Below are 16,166 nucleotides of genomic sequence, written 5' to 3' on the forward strand. Positions count from 1 at the left end.
GACCGCCAAAAGAACCAACAGATCTGTGTTGGAAGAAGTGCAGCCAGAGTGTTCCTTGGAGGCCAAGATGGCCAAATTTCATCTCTCATACTTCAGACATATTGTCAGGAGGGACCCGTTACTGAAGAAGGATATCATGTTTGATAAGGTGGAGGGTCAGGGAAAAAGAGGAAGACCCCCAGTGAGATGGATTTGCAAAGTGGCAGTATCAATAGGCTCAAGCGTGGCAACGATAATGAGGTTGGCCCTGGACTGGGCAGTGTTTCATTCTGTTGTGCATAGGGTCACTATGTGTCAGTACCGACTTGATGGCACCTAACAAAAACAAATATATATATACACACACACAAATGGTAGTAAACATATATTCTGAACATGCAATGGATTAGGTAAACTTCCTAAATGAACTCTTTTCAAAGGCTACTATTGTGGTGTGCTGTGCTGTGGAGTTCGTTTGGTCTCAAAGTGACCTATGACAGACTAGGACTTTCCCTTGAGGTTTCCAAAGCTGTAGTCTTTACGGAAACAGATCATCATGTCTTTCCTTCCTGGTGTGTTTGAACTGCCAGCCTTTTAGTTAGCAATATAGTGCTTCACCATTGTTCTACCAAAGCTCCTTTTTCAAAGTCAACATAATACTAAAATAAACTGGATAATACAGCAAATCCAATTAGCAAATTAGTCTCGGAGATGAATAATAGTATTTGAGATTGGTACATATTTTCCAGACAATCAAACTGGTTTCAGTCTAATGACTATTGAAAACTAGTTACAAGGCTCAATTCCAAACATCTGTAACATATCTTATGTTAAAATCTCCTGATTCTCTATGGTTATTTTTGAATCTTGTTAAAATTCCCAATTTAACAGCAGGATCTTATGAAAAGTATACTTGACATAGGAATCATAGACCTGGGTTCTAAACCCAGTTCTGTCACATTCCCCCTGACTGATCTTGGAAAACTTACTAAATCTCCCTTCAGCTTGTTCTCTTCCATTACGAAATCAAGAAGACAGACTAGACTATGTCTCTTGTCTTTGTTCTTGTTGAGCTACGTTCCACTGAGTCCATTTTAACTCACAGCGACCCTATATGGGTTTCCAAAGAGCAGCTGGGTGGGTTTGAAATACTGACCTTGAGGTTTGCAGTCCAGTGCTTGCCAATATTCATTAATGGGTTTCCAAATGTAGAGACTAAAGGACTAATTTGGATCTAGACATTCCCATAGATGACATGAATGATTACCTGCTTACTCCCCTGAAAGGATATCTTCTTGTTGTTGCTGTTATTAAGTGCCATTGAGTTGGCTCCACCTCATAGCAACCTGATATAGGGTTCCAAGGAGCCACTGGTGGGTTTGAATTTCCAACCTTGCAGTTAGCAGTCCAGTGTGTAACCTACAATACCACACCAGGACTGAATATAAATAACTCATTTACTTAACATATATACTTATATAGGCTTTTGGTGTAGTTCTTAGGAACCATATGTTAGATTCTAATTTATAGTGACCTTAAGACCTCCCAGTAAACCCATGTTACAGAGTAGAACTGCTACAGAGGTCTTCTAGACTATCAGTTTTACAGGCGCTGATCACTCGGCCATTTTTTCTATGGAGCTTTTGGGTGGTCTCAAGCTGCCAATTTCTTGATTAGCAGCTGAGTGCTTAGACATTGCCTCTCCAGGACTCTTCCTTTCAGCCTTAGGGACTAAATATTCTTAAGACTTCAGCTGAGTTAGGTATAATGTTTACTGAGAGGGCTCACTATTTTTAGGGGTTGTGGCATTGATTCTGACTTGTAGTACAGCTACCCTAAAGGACAAAGTAGAACAGCTCCACAGGGGTTCCTAAACTGTAATCTCGACTGTGGAGTCCTGTTGTGAGTCTGTAGGATAAGTACTGAAATACTAACCTCCAGGTTGCTGGTTCAAACCCACCAACCACTCTTCAGAAGCCCTATACAGGGTCACTGAGTTGGAATTGACTTGAAGACACTTTACATCACTATACCAATCTATACTGCAGCAGATTGCCAAGTTTTATTCTTCTGCAGATGGTGCTGATGGGTGGGTTCCAACTACAAACCTTTTATTTAGCATCTGAGCTCTTAACTCTTGTGCCACTAGGGCTTCTTGTTTTTAAGTACCATCGAGTGAGTTCTAACTCATAGCAACCCTGTATAGGGTTTCTCAAGAGCAGCTGGTGAGTTTGAACTGCTGACCTTGCATTTCAAACCAACATTGCAATCCAGTGCATTATCCTGCAGCACCTCACTAGAACTACAATTCTGACTCATATGGCCCTAAAGGACAGCACAAAAGTGCCTCATAAGGTTTCTAAGGATATAAATCATCATGGGAGTAGATTGATTCATCTTTCTTCCTTTAAGTGGCTAGTGGGTTCCAACCACTGACCTTTTGGTTACCAGTCAAATTCTTAACCAATGTGCCCCAGGGTTCCTTCTAAGGAACTACTTATGAGTAGTTAGTACTTAAGTGCCATTGAGTTGGTTCTGACTCATAGCAACCCTGTATATGGTTTCCGAGGAGTAGCTGGTGAATTTGAACTGCAAACCTTGCAGTTTAGACCAATCTTGCAGTCCAGTGCTTATCCTACAGCACCACATCAGGAGTTCTATTAGCTAATTAGAATTTTAGTGGGTTTCCAATTAAGTTATCTCCCCTTTTTGTCTCATAGTAGATGCTGGAACTCTAAATTCACCAAGAGACAGAGACCAAGGATACAGAGCAACGCTCAGGCTGATGGGATCTCTTGGGATTATCTGGGACATGGAAGTTAGTAGAAAATGCTATTGAAAAGAAGTGGGACTAGACTGTAATACTGTTTACCATAATGTTTACTGAGAGGGCCCGCAATTTTTAGGTGTCGTGGCATTGATTCTGACTTGTATTGCAGCTACCCTTAAGGACAAAGTAGAACTGCTCTGTATAATAATGACAGTACAATTATTTTAAAATATTCATTCTATTACACCTCTTTCAAGGAAGCATAGTGGCACAATGGTTAACTAAATCATTGAAGATTCCATTCATATGCACTGGCTCTGCAAGACCTGACTATCTAACTCCATAAATACCATTGCTGTGATTCAGTCAATTTCAACCTAAATGATCTAATAGGGTAGAGTCAAACTGCTCAGTAGGACTTTATAGACAGTATTCTTTATGACAAAAGATTCCCATTCTTTTCTCTTTTGGATCCACTGGTGAATTTGAACACTGTCCTTTCTGTTAGCAGTCAAGAACTTTAATCATTGCACTCCCAGGACTCCTTCCATTGAGTTGACAGCCAAGAAAATGCTATGGGGCAGTTCTATTCTGTCACAGGGTGTTGCTATGAGTCAGAATCACTGGAAGGCACCCAACACCACCAGCCTCTTCTATTTCAAGAGGAAAGTCAGTCAAGGAATCCTGGTGGTTTTGAGGGCTAGACTCTGGAAAGATCAGAGTAAGGAAAATTGATTAGTAATTTAATCAATATTAAGGGAGTCCTGGTGTGGCACTGTGGGATAATGCACTGGACCACAAGGTCAGTTTGAACTGCAAGGTCAATGCTACAAATTTACCAGACACTACTTGGAATTTACTAGACACTACTATGAGTTTAAGGAGCTCTGGTAGTGTAGTGGTTATGAATCGGGCTGCCAACCAGAAGGTTAGCAGTTCGAAACTACCAGTTGTTCTGTGGGAGAAAGATGAGGCTATCTGCTCCCGTAAAGATTTACAGCCTAAGAAATCCTGTACAGGGTTGCTATGAGTCAGAACCAACTCCACAGCACACAGCCACCGCTATGTGTCTGAACTGACTTGATGGCACTTAACAACAACAATAACAAAGCCATCACAAAGAAGTACTTAATTAGTTAAATTATTTATTCCTAAAATCAAGTCACACCATTCTGTCCTTGGGAAGAGTAATTTTCCTTAGTTCTTTCAGCCTAAGTTAATACATCTTTTGAATCCTCCTGGATAAATTTTATTTCCAAACTACAAATTTTATTGCACAAACATCTCCACAACTTGTTTTCTTCCAACTTGGCTTCCATGTAAAGCAAACAGCTCATTTTACCTTAAATGCCTGGTTGACTTTGAAGAACAGCCTGGTTAGTATGAGAAGGTAGCTATTATCCCACAACTAAAAAGAAATCTTATTTTTCCTCTTCATGGATAAAGTATTTGGGAAACTTGGTAAAAAATAATGGATTAATGAAATCTTTTTTGCTTACTCCAGTATAGTCACGGTAAAGTAGTACCCAGGTTTTAAATAATCAGGGAACTCATTACATATCCGGGATTTAATTTTGTCCCTAATGCTTTAGTTTCCTCTTAATTATCCTACTCCGGGGACTGGTCCCTCTTAATAGTATGTCCGAAGTGTGAGAGATGAAGGCTGGCCATCCAGACTTCTGAGGAGCATTCTGGTTGCACTTTTCCCAACACAAGTTTGTTTCTTTTTCTGCCCAGTCCATGGTACTTAAATATTATTCTCCAACACCATAACTCAAATTCATAAAGTCTTCTATGGCATTCCTTATTCATTGTCCAACTTTCACATGCATATGAGGCAATAGAAAATATCATGGCATGGATCAAGGCACCTGAGTCCTCAAACTGGCATCTTGGCCCTTGAATACTTTAAAGGGGGTCTTGTGTAGCAGATTTGCCCAATGCAATACATCCTTTGATTTCCTGACTGCTGCATCCATGTTTATTGATAATGGATCCAAGCAAAATGAAGTCTGGAAACTTCAATCATTTCTCCATTTATCATTATGTTATTTATTGTTCCAGTGGTGAGGATTTTTGCTTACTTTACATTGAGGTGTATCCCATATTGAAGGGTGTGATCCTTGATCTTCCTCAGTAAGTATTTATTTTAAGTTGTCTTTGCTTTCAGAAAGCAGGCCTGTATCATCATCATCTGCTTATTTTAGATTGTTGATGAGTCTATATTCAATCCTGATGCTACATTCTTCTTCATATAATACAGTTTCTTGGATTATTTGTTCAGCACACAGATGAGTAAATATGGTGAAAGAATACAATCATGATGCATACCTTTCCTGATTTTAAGCTGCTCATTTCCCCTTGTTCAATTTTAATAACTCCCTCTTGGTCTATGTAAAGGTTCCTCATGAGCACAATGAAGTGTTCTGGAATACTCATTCTTCCCAATGTTATCCATAGCTTACCATGATCCACACAGTTGAAAGCCTTTGCATAGTCAATAAAGTACAGGTAAGCGTCTTTCTGATATTCTCTGCTTACAGCCAAGATCCTTCTGATGTCAGAAATTATATCCCTTGTCCTATGTTCTCATTTGAATTTGTCTTGAACCTCTGGTAGTTCCCTGTCCATATACTGATGCATCCTTTATGAATTATTTTTCACAAAATTTAACTTGCATGTGATAGCAATGATATTTTACGATGGTTTCTGCATTCTTCTGGGTCACATTTCTTTGGAATGGGTCACTAACATGGATCTCTTCCAATCAGTTGGCCAGCTAGCTCTCTTCCAAATTTCTTGACCTAAAAGAATGAGTCTCTCCTATATTGGATCAGTTTGTTAAACGATTTCAATTTGTATCACATCAATTCCCAGATCTTTGTTCTTCGCTAATGCTTTCAGTGTATTTTGGACTTTTTCTTTCAGTACCATTGGCTCTTGATCAAATGCTACCTCTTGAAATGGTTCAACATTGACCATTTCTTTTTAGAACAGAGACTTTGTATATTCATTCTTTCTTCTTTTGATGCATTCTGCATTATTCAATATTTTACCCATTGTTGTTGTTAAGTGCCATTGAGTCGGTTCCTATCCATAGTGACCCTGTGTAGGATTTCCACAGAGTAACTGGTGAGCCTGAATCAGCAACTTGGTGGTTCAAACCAACATTGCAATCCAGCGCATTAGCCCACAGTGCCACTGTAGGACTCCAATTTATCCAATATTGCAAATTGAGTATTGAAATTTTTCTTCTGTTTTTTCAGCATGAGAAATACTGAGCATGTCTTACCTTTTGATTTTCTACTTTCAGGTCTTTGCACATTTCATTGTAATATTTGACTTTATCTTCTTGAGTTGTCCTTTGATATTTTCTGTTCAGTGCTTTTACCTCCTCATGTATTCCATTTGCTTTAGAATCTCTACGTTGGAAGGAAGTTTCAGAGCCTCTTCTGATATTCATTTTTGTCTTCTCCTTCTTTCTCATCTGCTTAATGACCCTTTGCTTTCCTCTTGTATAATGTTCTTGATGTAATCCCACAACTCCTTTGGTCTTTGTTCATTAGTGTCTAACGCATTAACTATGTTCTTGAAATTATCTATAAAATCAGGTGGGCTGATGAAAGTAATAATTTGGATATAATGGACTTGTTTTAATTTTCTTCAGTTTTAGTCTGAATTTGCATAGAAGCATTTGATAGTCTGTATCTCAGTCTGTCCCTGGTTTTGTTTTGACTGATGATATGGAGTTTTCCCATGGTCTCTTCCCACGGATGTATCCAATTTGATTCCTGTGTATTCCATCTGGTGACGTCCATGTATATAGTCACATTTTATGATGTTTAAAAAATATGTTTTCAGTGAAAAAGTCATTGGTCTTGCAAAATTCTATCATGTGATCTCCAGCATCATTTCTATCACAAAGGCCATATTTTTCAACTACTGAACCTTCCTCTTAGTTTCCAACCTTTTCATTCCAATCATTGGTGGTGGTGGTTATGTGCCATGGAGTCGGTTCTGACTCATAGTGACCCTGTACAGGGTTTCTGAGGCTGTAATCTTTATGGGAACAGAAAGCCTCGTCTTTCTCCAGCAGAACAGCTGATAATTTCGAACTATTGACCTTGCTGTTCACAGCCCGATTCATAACCACTATGCTACCAGAGCTTCTTACTCCAATCACTTTGTTGTTGTTAAGTGCCATCGAGTCGGTTCCGACCCATAGCGACCCTGTACAGGATTTCCGAGGGTGTAAATCTTTACGGGAGTAGAAAGCCTCATCTTTCTATTGGTGGTGGTGGTTATGTGCCATGGAGTCGGTTCTGACTCATAGTGACCCTGTACAGGGTTTCTGAGGCTGTAATCTTTATGGGAGCAGAAAGCCTCATCTTTCTCCAGCAGAACAGCTGATAATTTTGAACTATTGACCTTGCTGTTCACAGCCCGATTCATAACCACTATGCTACCAGAGCTTCTTACTCCAATCACTAGTAATTATTAATACATATTGATTGCATGTTTGATCAATTTCAGATTGAAGAAGTTGGTATAATTCTTTAATTCCATTATTACTGGCTTCAGTGGTTGGTACGTAAATTTGAATAATAGAGGTATTAACTGTTTTTCTTTTAGGCATATGGGTCTTATCTTTTCAGAGATAGCATTATATTTCAAGATAGATTCTGATATGTTCTTTTTGGTGATTTATGCACCACCATTCCTCTTCAATTTCTCACTCCTTGCATAGTAATCCATATGATTGTTAGATTCAAAATGGCCAGTTCCTGTAGATTTCAGCTCACTAATGCCCTAGAATGTTGATCTTTATGTGTTCCATTTCGTTTTTGACAACTTCTAGATTTCCTAGATTCAGACTTCGTGAATTCCATCTGCTCATTAGTAATGGATGTTTACAGCTGTGTCTTCTCATATTGAAACATGCCCCATCAGCCAATGAAGGTCCTGAAAGCTTATCTCCATTGTTGTCATCACAGTCAACTCTATTTTGAAGAGGCAGCTCTTCCCCAATCATATTTTGAGTGCCTTCCAACCTGAGAAGTTCATTTTTTGGCTTTTTATCTGACAATATTCTGGAGCTATTCTTCATATTTATATTTTCAATATTTTGGTGCTACCTGACAGTGTTCCACTACTATACATAGGTTTTCAGTGGCTAAACATTCAGAAGTAGAGTCCCTTTCCATCTGCCTAGTCTGTTTTAGTCTAAAAACTCACCTGAAACCTGTCCACCATGGGAGACCCTGCTGATATTTAAAATACCCGTGGCATAGCTTCCAACATCACAGAAACACTCAAGTCACCACAGTATAACAAACTGACGGACAAAAGGTGGTCTATGAAGGATGTTGTTGTTGCTTAGTACCATCGAGTCTGTTCTGACTCATACTGACCCTGGTTAGGGTTTCTGAGGAATGATAGTTGTGAACAAATGAAGGCAACAGACAAAGGAGAGCAAAGTACATGGATTTTACTTTGTACCAAAACGTTTTAAAATGCATTAGTGGATGTAACTCTTTTAAAGTAAGCTTTTCATGTCAGTTGCAATTACTCTTTTTAAATTTTTTTAGCTAGGAGTAATTTGAATCTTGTTGAAACATCTCAAGAATAATACAAATACATTGAATACCCAAATACTCTTTAGCAGGTTTCACTAAAGCTAACATTTTGTCCCATTTGCTTTATATTTTTCAAATATTCTCCCACTCACTCTTTTTCTCTCTCTAGATATATATTTACATATATAAATGTATGTATATACTTTTTATATTTACATACATAAATGTATATAGAGAATCTTGGTGTGGAGCTATAGGATAAAGCACTGGACTGCAAGATCAGTTTGAACCACAGGTTGATGGTTCAAACTCACCATCTATTCCTTGGAAACCCTGTACAGGGTTGTTATGAAACGGTACAAATTCAACAGCACTTAATAACAACAACAACATATATAAATATACTTTATATATTTATTACCACCATTCTTCTGTGCCGAAGCACTGGTGGAGGTGTGAGATACGCACTTGACTGCTAACCACCTGGTCAGTAATTTAAACCCACTAGCTATGCTGTGGGTGAGAAAGCTGAGGCTTTCTGCTCCCATAAAGATTTATAGCTTCAGGAAACCTATGCAGGGTCACTATGAGTCAATATAAATTCTAAGACATCTTACAACATCTAATAACATCAACAACCAAAATTTCTTTGTCAGTTTGTCGTACTGTGGTGGCTTTGTTTTGCAGTGATTCTGGAAGCCATGACAATGATATTTTAATACTTGCAGGGTCACCCACGATGAACAGGTTTCAGCAGACATTCCAGTCTAAGAAAGACTGTGTCTTCTCACAGCTGACCAATGCTGAAAGATTACTCACTGAAAAACCCTATGAATATCAATCAGTAAAACATTGATTGATAAAGTGGTAGAGTATGAGATACTCATGTTGGAAAGCTCTCAAAGTGCAACTGGGGAAGATCTGCCACCTCAAAGTACAGTTGACTTTAATGGTGTGAATGAAGCAAAATTAATGGGATACAATTCAGAATGAGAAACAGCAGCAAAAATTAATAATCAGAGCATGGTATGTACAAAGTATGAATCTAGGAAAATTGGAAGTCGTCAAAAATGGACATGTGTTAACTTGAGTGACAGGGAAGGCCACATACAACAAGAGGGAAATTTTCAGACGAATGATGATGTGAAGGCACAGGAAGGAGAGCAAGAAGTTAAAGGAAATATAAGTAAATGCTGGTATTTACACAACCCTGCAACAACAATGATCTTCAGTCTGTAAGAGAAATATGCAAGCTGAACAGGTATGGGATGGAGTGTGGGTATACCCACAAATATATACAGGCTTAACAGAGGATATTTGTATGTGGGCATTTACCTTTGCTGAAAACACACTTACGAATGTGGTGGAAAATACTCAGGGCAAAGTTATGAAAACTTCTTAGCCATTACCTTAAGGGAATGAGTTGTTGGGCCTGGAAGTTCAGGATCATAGTCTCTGGGGACACCATGGCCAATTGCCTTAACATAGTCCACAAACACAATGTTTTACATCCTACTTTTGTGAGTAACTATTTGGATCTTAAAAATTCCTGAACAGCCATCTAAAGTGCAACTATTGGTCTCTCCTTGCATTGGAGGAAAGAAGAGTAATGAACACTGAAGACACTTGGAATCAATTAGTCCAATGACCTAATGAAACACATGACAGACAAGTGGTCCATAAAGAAGTGTTGCTGTTGTTGTTGTTAAGTGTTATTGACTCAGTTCTGACTCATAGTGACCCTGAATAAGTTTTCCTTGGAAAGGCTGGTGAGTTTGAACCACTGACACTGCAGCTCAAACCGACCTTTTAGTTCAGTGCATTATCCCACAGTGCCATGCCAGCTGTGAGTAAATTAAAGCTAGTTTATGAGCAAATCAGTTTTTATGACCATGATACCAGAGAACTAGATGGTGCATGGTTATCACTACCAACTGTTCTCTAAGGGATCACATTAGAGTGTCCTGGATAAAGTAGGGGGAAATGTGGAACAAAATTCAGAATTATAAAATGGCAGAATCCTTTAGATCTTGAGCTGAACTCACTTCTGTCACCGTTCAAGTCTTGAATTGAACCTACCTTCATGGCTCAATTTTCAGTCAAGAGATAGATAGGTATATAGGAAGGACAATAACATTAGTAAAATAAGCTAGTAAGGTATGGAATGGTCAACCATTCAGATCAAAATGGCAGCATTTACCTAAGGACAAAGTTCAGAAGAGTTGGGTAGGATGGTGGAATGGAAATAAGAATCACAGGGAGGAAATGGAGTAACTGATATTACATGGACAGAATTGAAATAATTGAAATGAAAGGAAGTGTATGATTTTCATGGGGATGGGGTGGAAATGGGTAGGAGTAAGGAGTTAGGGTCAGGAATATGGCAAGGTCTAAGGAGCTCTGGTAGCACAGTGGTTACGAATCAGGCTGCTAACCTCAAGGTCCGCAGTTTGAAATTACCAGCTGTTCTGCAGGAGAAACAACAACAGACAAGACTTTGTGTGGTGCTGTGTGTTAATGCTCTGGACTGAAAAGTTGGCTTGAACCTCAAAGATGGCAGTTCAACCTCACCAGTCACTCCTCAGAAACCCTATACAGGGTCTCTATGAGTCGGAATAGACTTGATGGCTCTTAACAACAACTACAGCCAAGATCTAGGACTTCATTTAATGTTAGGGCTATGGTTTGGACTAGGATTAATGTTTGAGGTGGGAGTTAAGCTACTATTAGGAGTAAGGATTTGTCTACTTTTAGGGTTATAGCTAGGTTTGTTTTTATTTTTATCTTTTTGTGTTTAATCTTCTTGATTTCTATTTCATTTGGAAGTTTTGTAACTACATTATTCCCTTTTTTTTTTACTTTAGTTTATTTTTTTATGCTGCAAACTGGTATCTCTGGTTCCTTGTTTTCAGTCTTGTAGGTTCAATTTACTTTGAATATATGTGGGTTGATTTCTGGGTGATTTTGCCATGTATGTAAATCACAGATTGTTTTCTGCTATTGTTGGTTCTTTGTCCAATGAAACCTCTTTAGTATTTTTTGTAAGGTTGGCCTGGATTTGCAAATTCTTTTAATTTCTCTTTACCTTGAAATTTCCTAATTTAATAATAATATTTGATGGACAATTTTGCTGAGTATATGATTCTTGGTTGGCTAATTTTTTCTTTCAGTGTTTTATACATGCCATCCCACTGTTATCTTGCCTGCGTGGTTTCTGCTGGGAAATTATAACTTAATCTAATTAGGTCTCCTTTGTAACTTTTCCCTTGTCCCAAATTGCTTTCAAGATTCTCTTCTTGCCTTTGGCTTTCAAAAGTTTGATTCGAATATATTTTGATGATTTTCTTGTGTTTTTGATCCTGTATGAGTACATTCAATTTCTTGAATTGCTATCTTCTCATTTTTCATGATATTAGGGCAGTTTTTTTCCTAACAACTTTTGTCTTTTCTTCTACAGTGTGTCTGCACACTCTGTAATCTTGTCCCAGGAGTTCAGAAGTGTATGATTTGTTGAATGTGAAGCTGATGATCTGATCTGTAAATACTCAATTCTTAATAATAAAAATAGACAATCTCAAGAACATATTTGACAGATTGAATAAACTGTTCTTTTTAATGAATCTGTTTCTGAGGCAGATCTGTGGGATGACATCAAGAACATCTTCCATGAAGAAAGCAAAAGGTAATCAAAAAGACAGCTTGAGAAGACAAAGTAAAGAATTATAATAAAATATACAAAGACCTAGAGTTAGAGGACTAAAAGGGAAGAACACACTTGGTATTGCTCAAGTTGAATGAATTGAAGAAAAAAAATTCAAAGTTGAAATACCGAAGGATTTAGGAATGCACAGAATCACTGAGCAAATAGAATTGATGTTCAGTTATTTCAGGAGGCAGCATATGATCAATAAGTAATGGTATTAAAGGAAGAAGTCTAAGCTGCACTGAAGACATTGGGAAAAAGAAGGGTCCTAAAACTGATAGGATACCCATTGAAATGTTTCAACAAACTTACAAAGCACTGGAGGTGCTCACTCATCTATGTCAAGAAATTTAGAAGACAGCTATCAGGCAAATTGATTGTAAGAAATCCATATTTGTCCCCATTTCAAAGAAAGGTGAGCCAACATAATGTGAAAACCATTGAACAATATGATTAATATTGTTGTTGTTGTTGCTAAGTGGCATCAAGTCAGTTCTAATACATGTTGTTGCTGGTAGGAGATGTTGAATTGGTTTTGACTAGTAACAACCTTACGTACAACAGAAAGAAAAACTGTCTGGTCCTGCTCCATTCTCACAACTGTTGTTACATTTGAGCCCATTGCTGTTGCCTCTGTGTCATTCCATATCATTGGGGTATTTCTCTTTTTCACTCACCCTCCAACTTGCCAGACATGATTTCCTTAAATAGGGACTATTCCCTCCTGATAAAATGTCTGAATTACGTGAGACAAAGTCTTGCCATCCTGGCTTCTAAGGCTTATTCTGTCTGGACTTCTTCGAAGACACATTTGCCTGTCTTTCGACCCATCCACGGTACTTTCATAATTCTTGCCCAACACCATATTTCAAATGCATTGATTCTTCTATGGTCACTGTCCAACGTTCACATGCATATGAGGCAATTGACAAATAACAAGGTTTGGATAGGTATGCCTTATTGATCAAACTGATATATTTGATCTTGAACACTTTAAAGAGGTCTTGTGCTACAGTTCTGTATAACTCAATACTTCAATTTATTTTTTCTTGACTGCTGTTTCCATGAGTGTTGATTGTGGATGCAAGCAAAATGAAAATTTTAACATCAATCTTTTCTTTATTCATCATGATTAGTCTATTGACCTAGTTGTGAGGATTTTAGCTTTCTTTACATTTAGGTGCAATCCATCTTGAAGACTTCATCAGTAATTACTTCAAATCTTCTTCACATCTAGAAAACAAGGTTGTATCATTTGCATATCTCAGGTTGTTAATGGGTCTTCCTCTAATCCTGATGTCACATACTTCTAACTATAATCTAGCTGCTCAGATTATTTGTTCAGCATACAGATTGACTAAATGTGATGAAAGGATACAACCTTGGCTTACATCTTTCCTGATTTTGAACCATTCAGTATCCCCTTGTTCTGGTCTAATGACACTTCTGGATCTATGTGCAGTCTCCTCATGAAAACAATAAAATGTTCTGGTACTCTCTACTTTCAGCCAAGATCCATCTGGGATTAGCATTGATATCTCTCATTCCATGCCTTAGGAGTCCTGCTTAAATTACCAGAAGTTTTCAATCTATGTACTGTTGCAACTGGTTTTGAATTTTCTTCAGTAAAATTTTACTTTCATGTGATATAAATTATATAGTTCAATGATTTGCACAATCTGTTACTTCACCTTTCTTTGGAATGGGCACAAATATTGTGGTGCTGTAGGATCAGCACTAGACTGCAAACCACAAGGTCAGCAGTTCAAGCTCACCAGCTGCTCCTCAAAAACCCTATTGTTGTTGTTGTTGTTGTTGTTATGTGCCGTGGAGTCGGAACCGACTCATAGCGAAACCCTATAGAGGGTCATTATGAGTTGGAACTAATTTGATGAGACTTAATAAAAACAACAACAATTTGTTGACCAGTTAGCAGTCTTCCAAATTTCTTAGCATAGAAGTTACAGTGCTGCATCAGTTTGTTGAAAGATTTCAATTTGCATTCAGTCAATTCCTAGAGCCTTGTTTTTTATCAGTGCCTTCTGTTTGAACTTCTGCCTTCAGTATCATCAGTTCCTGATCATATGCTACATCTTGAAATGATTGAGCATTGACCATTTCTTTTTGATACAATGACTCTGTCTATTCCTTTCATCTTCTTTTGATGATTTCTGCATTATTCAATGCTTTGCACATTTGTTATTGTTGTTAAGTGACTTTGAGTGGGTTCTAACTAATAGTTCCTCTCTATAGAATTTCCAAGGAGTGATTGGTGGGTTTGAACTCCCAACCTTGCTGCTTGAGTTGACTTTGTGGTCGAGTGCTTACCCTACACCAGAATTCTACTTTTTCCATTTGCCAATTTGTCATTCCTGGCATAGTAAACCAGGTGATTGTAAGATTCAAAATGGCCAATGTCAGTCCATTTCAGCTCATCAATGCCTACAATAGCTGTCTTTCAATTATTAATGGATGTTTGCAGCTATTTCTCCTCATTTTGAATTGTGCTCATCAGCAAATGAATGTCCTAAAAGCTTTACTCCATTCGCGCCATTATGGTGGACTCTACTCTGAGGAGACAGCTTTTATCCAGTGGTAGTTCAGTGCCTTCCAACCTGAGGGGTTCTTCAAGTACTATTTCTGACAGTGTTCTACTGCCATTCATAATGCTTCCATCTTCTCATAGTATGTTAGACAATGTTCTGTGAGTTTACATAAGGATTTCAGAGGCTGTACATTCAGAGGTAGTCTGCCTCTCCTTCTTCCTAGTTTGTCTTAGTCTGGTAGCTCCCTTGAAACCTTTCCACCACGGATAACCCTTCTGGTATTTTAAATATCAGTAGCATAGCTTCCAACATCACAACATGCAAGCCATCATACTACGACAAAATGACAGACTCATAGCGAACCTGTAGCATTCAAGGGATGACTGGTGGGTTTGAATTGCTGACCTTTCATTCAGCAATCCAGTGCTTAACCTACAGTGCCACATTAGGACTCCTCATTAATATTGTTGTTGTTGTTAAGTGCTGTCAAGTTGGTTCTGACCTATAGTGACCCTCTAAAGAGTTTCCACGAAGTGGCTGGTAAGCTTGAACCAGCAACCTTGCAGTTCAAACCTACTGTACAGTCTAGCACATTAATCCACAGTGCCACAATATTACATGCAAGTTAAATTTTTCTGAAGTTAATTCAAAAACTGTTACAGCAGTACATATATAAAGAGTTGCCAGAAATTCAAGCTGCATTCTATACAGACTTGGAATGGAGGGTATCATTTCTAATGTCAGATGTATCTTGGCTGAAAGAAAAGAATATCAGAATGATGTTTACTTCTGCTTTATTAACTAAGCAAACACATTGACTGTGTGAATAATAACAAAGTATGGATAATGGTGTGAAGAATGGGATTCCAGAACACTTAATTGTGCTCACGAGGAACTTGTACATAGACCAAGAGGCAGTTATTCAAATAGAACAAGGGGATGCTATAGTGCTATAGGTTTAACATCAGAAAATATGCTCACCAAGCTTATATTATTTTGCCATATTGATTTATTCATTCTGTATGTTGAGCAAATAATCCAAGAAGCTAAATTATAGAAAGAACCTGATATCAGGATTGGAGAAAGACACCTTAACAACCTGTGATATGGAGATGACCCAACCTTGTTTGCTAGAAGTGAGGAGGAGAGGACTTAAACTACTTACTGATAAAGATCAGTCTTCAGTATGGATTGCATCTTAATGTAAAGAAAACTAAAATCCTCTCAATTGGACCATTAAATAACATCATGATAAATGGAGCAACCACCACCCGACTGTCAGTGCCATACTGTGGTGGCTTGTGAGTTGCTGTGATTCTGAAAGATATTTTAAATATCAGCAGGGTCTCCCATGGTGGACAAGTTTCAGATATGTTTCCAGATGAAAACAGACTAGGAAGAAAGAATGACAAACTACTTCCGAATATTTCATCACTGAAAACCTTATGAATAGCAGAGAAATACTGTCAGAAATAGTACCGGAAAATGAGCCTGTCAGATTGGAAGGCATTTAAAATGCAACTGGGGAAGAGCTGCCTCCTCAAAGTAGACTTGACAGTGATGACGTGAATGGAATAAAGCCCGTGGGAGAA

This window comes from Chrysochloris asiatica, unplaced genomic scaffold (assembly GCF_000296735.1).
Source record: "Chrysochloris asiatica unplaced genomic scaffold, ChrAsi1.0 scaffold00196, whole genome shotgun sequence".
NCBI lineage: Eukaryota > Metazoa > Chordata > Mammalia > Afrosoricida > Chrysochloridae > Chrysochloris > Chrysochloris asiatica.